The sequence below is a fragment of the Peromyscus maniculatus genome, chromosome 2 (genome assembly GCF_049852395.1).
Source record: "Peromyscus maniculatus bairdii isolate BWxNUB_F1_BW_parent chromosome 2, HU_Pman_BW_mat_3.1, whole genome shotgun sequence".
NCBI lineage: Eukaryota > Metazoa > Chordata > Mammalia > Rodentia > Cricetidae > Peromyscus > Peromyscus maniculatus.
In genome coordinates, this window is record NC_134853.1 from 94104203 (window position 1) to 94117639 (window position 13437).

The following is a 13437-nucleotide window of genomic DNA, read 5'->3' on the forward strand; positions in this document are numbered from 1 at the left end:
TTCAAATTGGCTACAGGCCTAGAGTATACGACAGACCATTTTTAGAAGCAGGAATTCTGAAAGACCATCTTACCCTGTCTTGGCAGAGTACAGTGGTCGCTTTCCTTGTGTCCCGCTTGTCCAGAAAGGACAGCATTGCATTCATACTGTTAGCTGTCAAGGCAAGGGCAGTTCTTTGCCCAGTAGGCCATTTTGTGCCAAAAAGACAAACGTCCAAATGGAAATGTTTTAGAAGCCCAACATTCTCTCGGGATCAATTGGTGCAGCCAGGAGCAATTGTGTCTCACGTCAACAGAATTCTAAGTTATTTAAATGCCATATTCTCTAGGTCTATGAAGTGTTTGAAGATTACCTATCTATCTGAAATATATCTATGTATACCTAGAAGACTTAACTAACATGGCTACAAATATGATTATAATAGATGACTAATTATTAATCTATTTTTAATTATCCATTACAATTTTAAATGAGTTACATAAACATAATACCTCAAACAAGAATAGAAATATATATATATATATATATATATATATATATATATATACAGTATAACAAAATTAACTTCAAGTTTGTATCAATAAACTAAAATTTATACCAATGTAAAACATTTTAAACAAGTTGTTCTTTAAAAGTAGGTTTATTAATCTACCCTTTTATCTTATCATCTCCATATCCTATATATCCATATCATATCCCCTTTTCTTTTTTAGAAAGAGATCACATTTATAATCAACCTGTTTTAAATAAAAATATTGGTTTTTCTCTGTCCCACACCAGAGGGCTCTTCTGATTTGGGACACAAGAATCTCTTAACCATTTTTTTTTAAAGCAATATGTCTGGGTTTAGAGGGGGAGTGAGCCAATTCCACCTCTAAAGCTAGCTTGGTATATTTGGGAATTTGGGCGTAGCATCTCTTACTACTTCCTGCTGGAGGGGGGCGCTGTATCTTATGGGGACGCAAAGAAAATTTTAGGCCTATGGAATAGTCCGTGAGGCTGTATTGTGTGAACCAGTTGCCTTGAAACCGTTCTGGATGTTGGATCACCTGGGCCATGGTGTCATCGGAGACCTTTCAGGGGGTCTTGACCTTTTAACTACGTGGAGTGGCCAAAATAATTTCCCCAATACAGTTGTCCTGGCAATGGGGATGGAATGGTGAATATGTAATTGTAATATCTTGAGATAGTTACAAAGGTACAAAGAAGTAGCTTGAGATGTACAGAAAACAAAGAGTGGTCTTTGAAAAGAGTGACATGGGTGAAGAATCAAGGTCATACATAAAAATGTTGTTGAGCAAGGTATTGGTATTTAAATGTTTTGATTACTTCAATTTTTATGTCGTCTTGGTGTGTAGCCCTGATTAGTCTGTTGTTTCCTATACAGTCCACGGTGGCCTGGAACTCATGGCAGTTTTCCTGCCTCAGCCTCCTAAATGCTGATATTATAAACACGTGTCTTATTACAGACTGTATCTGGAGACATTAAAATATTTTGTTTTACTTTGTGTGTTTTATGATATATGCATGCTTATGTGTCTGAGCGTACATGAAGACATGAATGGTGCACATGCTTTTGTGGTAAAAAATGCCTTCCTCTATCACTTTATACCTTTTTTTTCATACAGGGTCTCTGAAGGAACAAGTTTCAGAGCTCTACCTCTTTCCATTTCCATCTCCAGTACTGGGGTTACAGGAACATACTTCCATGCCCAATAACACAACTCCTCTGTTGCAATAAAATTTTCTGTCTATCTGTCTATTTATTTATTTATTTCATTTTGCATATTTGAATATTTTGCCTGCATGTATATCTATGCAACATGTGCATGCGTTGAGCACAGATGCCAGAAGGAGACATCAAGTTCCGTGAAACTGAAGGTCCAAATGGTTGTGAGACATGATGTAGGTGCTGGAATCAAACCCAGGTTCCCTGCAAGAGCAGCCAGTCTTGTTAACCACTATGCTATACCTCTAATTCCTGTTGCTTTGATTTTAAATTAATTTAGCAGATAAAAAAAAAAGCATAATTAGCTGCTTCATTTGAAGTTCATATATACAAGTAATTTATACCTAAAAAATGTAGGGGCATAAGGAATAGGGAAGGTATAATCATTGCTTTGTAGATTAAGAAATTATGACTTAGGCCGGGCGGTGGTGGCGCACGCCTTTAATCCCAGCACTCGGGAGGCAGAGCCAGGCGGATCTCTGTGAGTTCGAGGCCAGCCTGGGCTACCAAGTGAGCTCCAGGAAAGGCGCAAAGCTACACAGAGAAACCCTGTCTCGAAAACCAAAAAAAAAAAAAAAAAAAAAAAAAAAAAGAAATTATGACTCTAAATGTGTGGCCTATGGTCACCTTGCAATATATGCAGAGGGAGAACTATATAGAATACTTTTCTCTTTGGCAGTTCCTGCTGCTTATTCTAGGTCTTATCTTAATATAGAACTCTGAATCATCCAACCTCTGCTGAAGAACCACGGCCAGTGCTGAGTCTACACATCCATTTTCTGTGACAGTTAAAAACACTACCATGTGGTTCAGATCTTTTATTCTTTTGTACCCAAAACTGAGAAGATTTTTTTCTACCTCTTTGGGAATGATAACTGTAGGATTTGAAGAACTACTACAAATTCATTGGTGAAAAGGCAAAAAGAGATGTTATTCAAGGTTTCTGTACTGATTCACAGTGCAGAAATGTTCAGGTTTCTTTTGTGTGAAAACAGAGCTTATACACTGCATAAAGGACATTAGCAGGTATTTAAGTGAGGGAAGAAATTCAGTCCCTGCTCTGTGCCATACTGAAACTAACTTCTTAGGAGAAAACTTCATTAAAAGGGGGTACTTTTATTTAGTTCTCACTCTTTCTGTAGGTTCATTAGGAATTTCTATCTATCTCACCAAACTGAACTCTCCCAGGAGACCTCAAGCTGAATATTATCTGACCCATTTTCTACACACATACAAAATGAATCCAAGAGGTTATATGATTTTTCAAAGTTTATTAAATGGTGGAGTTGGGATAGAACTTAGTTTCTTCAGGCTGACTGATCTCAGTGACCGTTCCAAAAGAAACCCTAGAAAGAATTTTCTGTGTGGCTGATTTTATTTCACTTTAGATATATTTGTAAGTGTGTATGTGCATTGTGTGTTTTGTGTGTTTGTGTGTGTGAGAGAGAGGGGGAGATGATGTTAACAGACAACAAAATAAGAAAAACAGAAGAGAAATGGTTGGATTTACTACTTTGCCTATTTGTATTACTTTTTGGCATCAATTTTAAATTTCTCTGCATTCATGCAGTTGAAGAGTCTGGTTGGAAATTTCTTAATTAGGTAAATGAAATTATTATAGCTTCACATGGGTGCATGAGCTTTGAAACAGCAGAACAGCTGTGCATTTTTTAGCTCCTCCAGTTAATCTCTGTAATTCCACCTCTTCTCCTACATCACTGTTTCTTAAGTACACACAAGTTGTCCTTTCAGAGGTAACTAGTTGATCTCTTTCAATTTGCTTTTTGACTTTTTCAAGGTTTTTGACAGATTTAAGGTAATGAAATAGCTTGATCCAACTAAATTTATAGCCTTAATTTTCAATTTCTGTAAAATGTGGCCTTATAATTATGTATAAGAAAGACCACCACTTAACTCATAATTTTGTTGAATATCTACCATCTGTAAAACACTCTTTTGGAGAAATACAAGGATAGAAAGACTGGGGCAGATATACAGCTAGCTATATATTGTGGATAAACTGTGGCAAAACAGGCCTGTATCATATCAGGTAAATATTCCGGGTAAGGTAATAATGAACTACTCTTAAAAGAAATATCTAGTCAGCATTTCTTTAAATGATAATGGTTATTACTGTGATGGCTAATTTTGATTGCCAACTTGGCAAGTTCCAGACTCACTTAGGAGACAAACATCTGGGTATATCTGTAAGAGAGTTGGTTTAACTGAATTTGAAAAATGCATTGTAAATGTGCACTCTACCACCCATGTTCTGGAATCTCATCTTTTTTTTTAATTAAGGAATTTTTTAATTCATTTTACATACCAATCACAGATCCTCCTCTCCCCCCTCCTCCCACCCCTCCCACCTTCCCAGTCTTAATAAAAAGGAGGAAGTGCGACCAGCACCCTTAGACATTGCTTGGCTTCCTGGCTCCTAACTTTATCAGTTCATGAAAATGGGGGGTCTTTTTATCTTCTATTATTTTCCTCAATATTTTTTCAGAGATTTAAAGTTTTGATTATAGAGGACTTTCATCTCATTGGTATAAACACACACACATTGCATATATACATTTTTTATTACTTTATTTATTTATATATTATTATATATTATATAATTATATATAATTTATTTACATTTTTATTATTTTATAACATATTATATATATTTATTACTTAGAGACTTATTGAGGACTTTCATCTCATTGGTATAAACACAAACATTGTATATATATTTTATTACTTTATTTATTTATATATTTATTATTTTATAATATATTATATATATTTATTACTTAGAGACAGAGACAAATATAAATAGGTGTATATCTGTTATCTTTGATGTTATATAGAGCCTACTGATTTTTGTAAGTTGATTTTTTTTTTGTAGAGTGTAATTTTGTTAGTAAGAAAAAAGCATGAAGATTTATTTTATAATGAAACTTATTTATTTGGAAGAATAGTGATGCCTTTAGCTGACCCAGAAATAACTTTAGAATGCTATATCATAGTAGATATTAACAACAGAATTTTGGGGAACTAGATGTACTTAAAAATTTCAACTATTATGCAGTGAAATCCAGGTCACCAACCCAGGACTCTGAAAAACACATTACTGACAACTGAAAAGACACTTAGTTCTATGATATTTTGTGTGAAATGTCATTCTAGTTGTTTTAAATAGATGCACAATTTTTATATTATCTCATCATGTATTTTTAACACCTAAAGCAATACTAGTCGAATTCTAGTACCTTATACTAAAGGACATATTTGGTTTGTGTCTGCATTCCAGAAAAACAAGGGATAAATCAGATCACTATGTAATAAGCCTTTTGAGAGTTGCAAAGATTCACCATCAGTTGAGGCTAGTTATCAGCTGATGGGAACTCCACGGTAGTCAGTTTAGGGCAACTCATTTGAGATCCATTAATTAGCATTAATTCACATAATAAAGGAAGAAAAATCTCAGTGCTAGGAAACAGAAGTTTTAATTTTTTTTTCATTTTATTTATTTTTTTTAAAGTACAAAGCTGTTTTCCTGCATGTCCATCTGTATACCACACGCACAGCCTTGTGCTCACAGAGGTCAGAAGACAGTGTTATGTTGTTTAGAACAAGAGTTACAGATAGTTGTGAGCCACCATGTAGGTGCTGGAAATTGAACCCAGGTCCTCTACAAGAATAGCTGGTGCTCTTAAATGCTCAGGCATCTCTGAGTGTGAGGAAAATGAATTTTTACTGGTTTTATGTAAGTACATATAACAAAAGAGTGATGAATTACACATCACATCATGAATTAACCATTAGCACGTGGTTGTTACCAAGTTAAGGTAATTTGAGGTACAATAAGTACCTTTATGACAGATATATAATTTTGATACATGTATATAATGTGTAATAATCAAATCAACCTGTGCATTCTATCAAATATTTACTAGATTCATACAGTGCAAACATTCAAATCTTTTATGCTAGCTTAAAATATACAATGAATTATTGCAGCTGTAGCCATCTCATTCTTACTGTGCTATATAACACTAGAACTTATTCATCCTACTTAAGTATGAACAGTTTTCATCCTATACAGATGAGCTTCTGTACTGTTTGAAAGAAATGTAGATAATCTTTGTTTTTCTTCTTTTTTTGTTTTTCTCTTCAGCTGTATTCTTTTATATCAGCCATTTTATGTTAGGCTAGTTTAACATTTATCTTTTAGTTATTTTTGTAAATCTAATCTCCCCCGCCCCCCAGGAACTTCATACTTGTGATTGGTCTCATTGGCAACGTGGGGCTATGTGTGAAATCAAATAACCCAGATTTCATGATCAATTAGGCCTTTATTGAACTATTTTCTCATTTGGGGAATACTATAATTAAGTCAGAATATTAAGGAATGGATATAGTCCAAAGCTATTTCATCCAATATGGTATCCAGTGGTAATCTATTTATATTTGAACTTGAATACAAATTAAGTTAAATTAATTTAAACTAAAAATATTTAACTTTAATGAAAATAAAATTTAACATCCATTATTTATTCTCACTGGCTATGAATTAAATGTTCCATCATCAAATGGACTACTGGCCTCCCTATCAGACTCACAGAAAGAATATTTCCATCACTACAGAAAGCACTTCTCTACAAGATAACAATGAACTTCCTGCAATAACAATGATAGGGGATTCTAGTGATTCAGCCTTAAGAAGTGTCTAGGACACATATTAGTTAGCAGTCACAGGTTCTACAAAGAGTTTTTGGATTTGCTCTGCCATTTCTGAAAGGTACAACAAATGTATCTCAGGCAAAATTAAATTGACAAGTATTTGCATCAGAAGTTTTGATGTTCATCCCCTGTTTTTGTAAAAAGGAAAAGAAGAAGAAGGAGGAGGAGGAGGAGAAGGAGAAGGAGAAGGAGGAGAAGAAGAAAAAGAAAAAGAAAAAGAAAAAGAAAAAGAAAAAGAAAAAGAAAAAGAAGAAGCAGCAGCCTTGGAATAAAGGGAATATGACTAGTGCACAAATATTTTCTGGATTGTTGATAAAAATGTGTACTAGATAGTGATTTCTAACTTTAATGCTAATAAGTTCCTACGTAGCCTGTTCATGTGCCTTGGGAACTTGCTCTATGTGCACAGCCCATGAAGCTGTCTGCATCTGGTGAACAGCAGAGTTATCTGTCTTCTCCAACATAGGTTCCACTCGAGTCACTCACAGGAGCTTACTCTGAGTACCTTCCCCCACCCAACCTCTGCAAGCAGGTGAGAGATCCAGTATCCCTACTCCTTGTTAAGCACCACCTCCTCAGTTCCATGCTCTCAGGTCTCTTATGAAGTCACGCAGTCACCTGTTGTTCCTTGTGATTCTAGTCAACCACACAGCCTTAGCAAGAGCTTTATCCCTTTGTTAACCCATAAACACCAAGCCTGCCTTCTTCCCTGTTAGAATTAAAATCATATATCAAGAGACATGAACAACAACCCAATTCCAGGTGTCAAGGTTTCTAGGAAAATATGAACAATATTTACAGTTAGAAAATACGCCTCTCTACAAATCATGAATCTCAGTAATGGACCTGAATGAGAACAACTTAAAAGAAAACCAAGGCTCCAAATTCAAAAGAATAGTTATAATTCATTCCAGACTTCAAATGTACTACAAAGCTATACTAATGAAAACAGCATGGCATTAGCATAAAAACAGACATGTTAAGAACTGAAGACATAGAAATTACTACATATACTTTAGACACCTGATTTTTTTTAAACAAAGATGCTAAAATTACATATAGGAAAAAGACAATATCTTCAATAAATGGTGTGGGTCAAACTAGATAGCTGCATCTAGAAGAAAGAAAATAGATACATATCTATCACCTTGCATAAAATTCAACTCAAAATAGATCAAGAACCTCAACAGAAGACCTGATATCATCAATTAGATAGAAAGGAAAGTAGGGAATATGCTTGAATTCATTGGCACAGGAAAAGACTTTCTGAACAGAGCCTCAATATTGCAAGCATTAAAATCAATGATGAATAAGTGGAAACTTGTGAAGAAAAAATAGCTTCTGTGAAGCAAAGGATATCACCACTTAAATAAAGAGGAAGCTTAGAGAATGGAAAAAATTCTTTACTAATTATTTATCTGACAGAGGATTATTATGCAGAATATGTAAAGAACTATAATAACTGACCATCAAATAACCCAATTAAAATATGAGGTATAGAATTAAATTGAGTATCCTAAAAAGAAAACACAAATGTTATAGAAACACTAAAAACATTTTCAATATTCTAAGCCATGAGGAAAATGCCCATTAAGACTACTTGATATTTTGTTTTACCTCAGTTAGAATGGCTAAGTTTAATAAAACATGTGATGTAGCTGAAGTTTTCCTGTGTCCCACCTGACCCAGGGTCAGGACAAATCTCTCTCACTGGCCAGTCCCTCAGCCTCTGGGACCCAAGTTAACTCACAGAGCCTTATATTATTTACAAACTGTGTGGCCATTAGCTCAAGTTTATTACTGACTAGCTCTTTTACTTAAATTAACCCATAATTCTTATTTATGTTTAGCCACATGGCTTGGTACCTATAAGCAGCTGAGACATCTGCCTTATAGACTAAACAACCACTGGAGTTTCGGCTTGTCTATCAGGAAACAGCCATTGTTGAACTATCTAGGTCATAACATATAAGATGTTTTATATGTAGATTCATTCTGTCAGTTCTATTACCCTAGAAAACACTGACTAATATTCCACTCTTGTGCATGAAAACACTGGAATCTACAACTTGTCACAGAGATACTTGCTCACACATGTTCAATTCTGCTCTATTCATAAAAGCCAGAAGCTAACTGTAAACAACCTAGATATCCATCAGTTGATGAGTAGAAAATGAAAATATGGTATATTTACACATAGAATATTATTCAACTGTTACGAAAAATGAAATTATGAAATTTCCCAATGAATGGAGCTAGAAACAATCATTCTGAGTGAAGTAACCCAGAACCAGAAAGACAAAGATTGTGTTTTCTCTCATATATTGATGTTAGCTTTTAGGCTTCAGATACATGTGTTTTGTTAAAATAGACACAGAGGCCAGGTAGGTAGTAAATTGCAAAGCAGTAGAGGGGAGCCTTCCAATGGAGCAGATATAAAATACAGTCTTCTAAAGGGACAATTAGAATTAGGATTACTAATTTTATTTAGTTGTAAGGAGCAATGAAATTATGAAATGAAGCTAAATGAACAAAACTGGAAAACATTATACTGAGTGAGGTTACCCAGGCATTGGAAAACAGATGCCACACTGCTGTGGGATGGTCTGTATGTCAAATCTGTTGCTCTGATTGGTCAATAAATAAAACACTGATTGGCCAGTGGCCAGGCAGGAGGAAGTATAGGCGGGACACGGAGGAGAAGAATTCTGGGAAGTGGAAGGCTGAGACAGAGAAACTGCCAGCCGCCGCCATGACAAGAAGCATGTGAAGACTCTGGTAAGCCACAAGCCATGTGGCAGGTATAGATTTATGGAAATGGATTAATTTAAGATATAAGAACAGTTAGCAAGAAGCCTACCACGGCCATACAGTTTGTAAGTAACATAAGTCTCTGAGTTTACTTGGTTGGGTCTGAGCAGCTGTGGGACTGGCAGGTGACAGAGATTTGTCCTGACTGCGGGCAAGGCAGAAAAACTCTAGCTACACCACACATTCTTTTTTATGTGGATTTTAGTTTTGAATCATTAATCTTGGGTGTTTACCTTAGAGCTTCTTTGGAGGCCAGAAATTTAGATAGAAGCCTTGGGGGAGGGCTTAAGAATGAGTGGATTGTAGATTATAGATGATATAAAAGAAGAGAAAGGGAATGCTGAGTATGAAATGATTTAAAGAGGGAGGAGTGGTATATAGGGGAGATGAGGGAGCATATAAGGGAAGGTCAAGCCAAATAACAGGGTAGAAAAATATCATACAATCTTGTGACCTATTGGTCACTAGTAACAACAGTCAGAACAACAGCAAAACCTCCCAAACCAAAACCAACAGTAATAGCAACAACAAACATTGGAAAGAAGATTCTCCGTGTGGCTGGAAAAATTCCCATTTATGCTATGGGTTTTTAAAGCAAAAAAGTCCAGTGTCACTATGGGAAAACTGATTAGGCATTATTGATCAAAGAGGACCTAATGGACTCTCAAAAATACAGGCTTTTACTATGGTTCCTGGTTTCTCACTAGAGCCAGAAGATAAGACCCCATTGCTGAAGACACTACATGCTTGGGAAAATCAAACTGGAAATGATATGAAAGTATCCTCCATCCTGTATATCTTTTATAGCACCATCTAAGTGTTCTGTAGCCTTCTGTGGGAGAAAAGCAATCAATAGGCTTACACTCAGATGTAAACCCTACTCACTATGATACCAACATGCTGGCAAGATGTGTCAATTTGTACAATAGTAGCAAGACTATTATGAGAGCAATGCTCTTTGATTGGCTTTCAGATAAACTCCATAGAAGAGAATATATTCATGATAGTGTAATCCTGATCAAGAGCCCATGATGAGAAGGACATAAGACCTAAGGGAAAACTCAGTTCTAAAACTCAGTTCTATCAGTGCTTTTTCCTCTAGAGAAGCCTGAGTAATACAGTTCTCTCTCTCTCTCTCTCTCTCTCTCTCTCTCTCTCTCTCTCTCTCTCTCTCTCTCTCTCTCTCATATTTTGGCTCAGATATGGTAAAATATGCTAACAAATTAGTAACACATGGAAACCAGGATTTAAGTAATTAAAAATATTTTGTGCTATTGTGATACACGTTATATAGACAACCCAACCAACATTTGCTGATTATGTAGGTTCTTGAATACATTTTTTTATACTTGGTGTTCTGCCCAGCCCCTTGGTTCATGACCAGGAACCAAACGTAGATACTTTCATGTCTCAAAGGGAATTAGGGGAGTTAGACCAGAGGCCATTGGCAGAGGTTCTTTATGGCTTCCAAGCTCATGATTAATTACTTCTCCTCTTACATTTGAGTTTGGCTATTTTTCTTCTGGCTTGTATCCATGCTTTTGCCAATCTGATATGAAAGGAAATTTTTCATTTGGTTTAACAGCAGGCCATTTGAAAGTTCAATGAGAGATCCTCATATCTTAGTTTTAACACTCTGAAAAATCATATTATGAAATATAAAGCCAGATGGTCTCCTTTACCTCTGATGCTTATCCATATAAGTGTTGTGCACAAATTTTACACTGGGCAAGATTACCAGGTATGAATATGAAGTGTGAAAATCTTAATTTTCCTTTTCAGTAAGGCAACCTTGAATTGTTAAGGAATTGTTTTTCTCCCCTCATTTAAATCTACATCAAAAACACATATCTTTGAACACCTTGTTGAAAACGATTTATTCTTCAGAGAACAGGGATTTGGATTTCTCAGGACTATTGGCTCAGGGCTCAGGAAGCTTGGGAATTATGATGGAGAGTTTTATTTGAACTTGACACAATTAAAGCTATTTGGAAAAAAGGAACTATAAATTGAGAGAATTCCTCTATGTGAGTCCCTGTAGGTCCATCTAGGAGATATTGCTTTGATTAGTTATTGATGCAGGAAGGCCCAACTCATGGGGAGGTGATGCCATCTGTGGATAGGTGGTCTTGGATTGTATAAGAAAGCAGTCTGAGCAACTCATAGAGGAGCAATCCAATAAACAGAGTTACTTCATTGGACTCTGTATAAGTTCCTACCTCCAGGTTCCTGTCTTGACCTCCTGCCCTTACTTACCTTGATGATGGACTGACTATATGATGTAAGTATAAGGATATAAGATAAAATAAACTCTTTGCTTCTCAAGTTTCTTTTGGTCACAGTGCTTTTTTTTTCATAGCTATAGAAACCCTAAGACAGTCAGCCCTGTATAATCTCTTGTGAAAAATACAATATATTTGAAAAACCATTTCAAACATCATTTTTCCTTTCATTTGCTTTATTTTGGGGGGTGGACTCTAGTCGCAAACAAATGACTCAACTGTCCACTGGGCCCAACACATATACTAGATCACTGAAAGTCTAAGTCCCTTCCATTCCTTTCTTTTTTCTTTTGAGAAAGGCTTTCACTATTTAGATTAATCTGTCCAGGATCTCACTATGTAGACCAGGTTGGCCTTGAACTCACAAAAATCTACCTTCCTCTGCCTCTGCCTCATAGGTTCTGGGATGAAGGACATGTATCATCACATCCATCTATCCTTCCACTCTTTCTAGACCAGTGTTTCTTTCAGAAGTATAAGAATGTGATGTGTTGGAAACAACTTTCTGCCCATATATAGGACTATCCCTGTCTATGCCTTGAGATGATATATTCCTTCTTATGATTCTGGTCAAGTCTCAGAAAAGAGACATTCCTTTACAAACTGGACTACAAGGAATGTACCTGTTTTTAGGCTCCACAATTCCTTATGAACTGGAAAGAAAAAGTTTAAGGGAATTTTGTTGATTATCTGCTCATTGTCAGACACCACAGCATGATGCTCCTTGATGGGGAAGAAATTACAACATAGTAAGTTTGTTATAGAATGATGCAGAGATCTCATGCCAGTACAGACAAAGGAGATAAAATCAAACACATGTCAGCAACTAGAAACGTAGGATTAACGAATATTTCCTAGAAGATGCAACATCTAAGCTGGATCACAAATGATTTATTGTTAAAGGCAAAGATATTAAGTCAGGGTAAGTTCTGGTCATGGGGGGTATCTTATGGTGTGTGCTGAGTGTCAAAGATCATTCAGTTCTGACAGAGCACAGATAGCAAATTATTGTATAATGAGAGATTTAGATATAAGGAATATCAACCAACTTTCTCCAGATTTCACATGATCCCCTATCCTTAGAGTGTAATACCCCAGAGAATAAAGGTCAAAGAAGATATACACATATGCACACATTTTCCAATACAGGAGACATATGTACTCTAAAACCAGCAGCTTCTCTATCTTCTCCATCAAAGATCATTGTGCCTGGCAAACTGTGACTTTAGTCTTGGAAAAAGTGAAAATTAGAGCCATTAGCTAGTAAGTCAGAGTTCTAATCTTGTAAGAGCCAAAGATAGCAAAGAAAATATATATGTCTTCTGAGAAACTCTTATTAAATAGGATTTTCATCTCCAGTAGGTCTTCAAATGTTATAACAAGTATCCCCAGGCCTTTTACATTCCAAGTTTGCTGCTCCTGTTGCAAAAAACCACTGTGGAACCAAGAGAAAGGCCAGCTCTTCCTTAGTTTTGATGGACGAAGATTTGATTTTTTTTTTTTTTTTTTTTTTTTGGTTATAAGCCTTCGTGCAGACAGGTAACGACATCTAGGATCAGCCTTACTTATAGCTTGCTGTGTTCAATATTCAACACTGTAAAAAATCGAGAGAAACCACAAGACAATCTTGTATAAATTAAAACTCCATCATGATACTTTAAAGGTGCAGGCTTCTCTTGTCTTGTACTGGGTTTTCTGATAGGTTGTCTTTGGCTCTTTAAAAGAGCACTATCTTCCCAGATGGGAAAAGTTCATTAAAACTGTGTGTGTGTGTGTGTGTGTGTGTGTATTTATATCTATATATAATTAAATTTATTATAGGTCTTCATTTTGAGTAAACAGTTAATAGAATGCTATCTTGTGACTTTTTCAGACACCCATGTT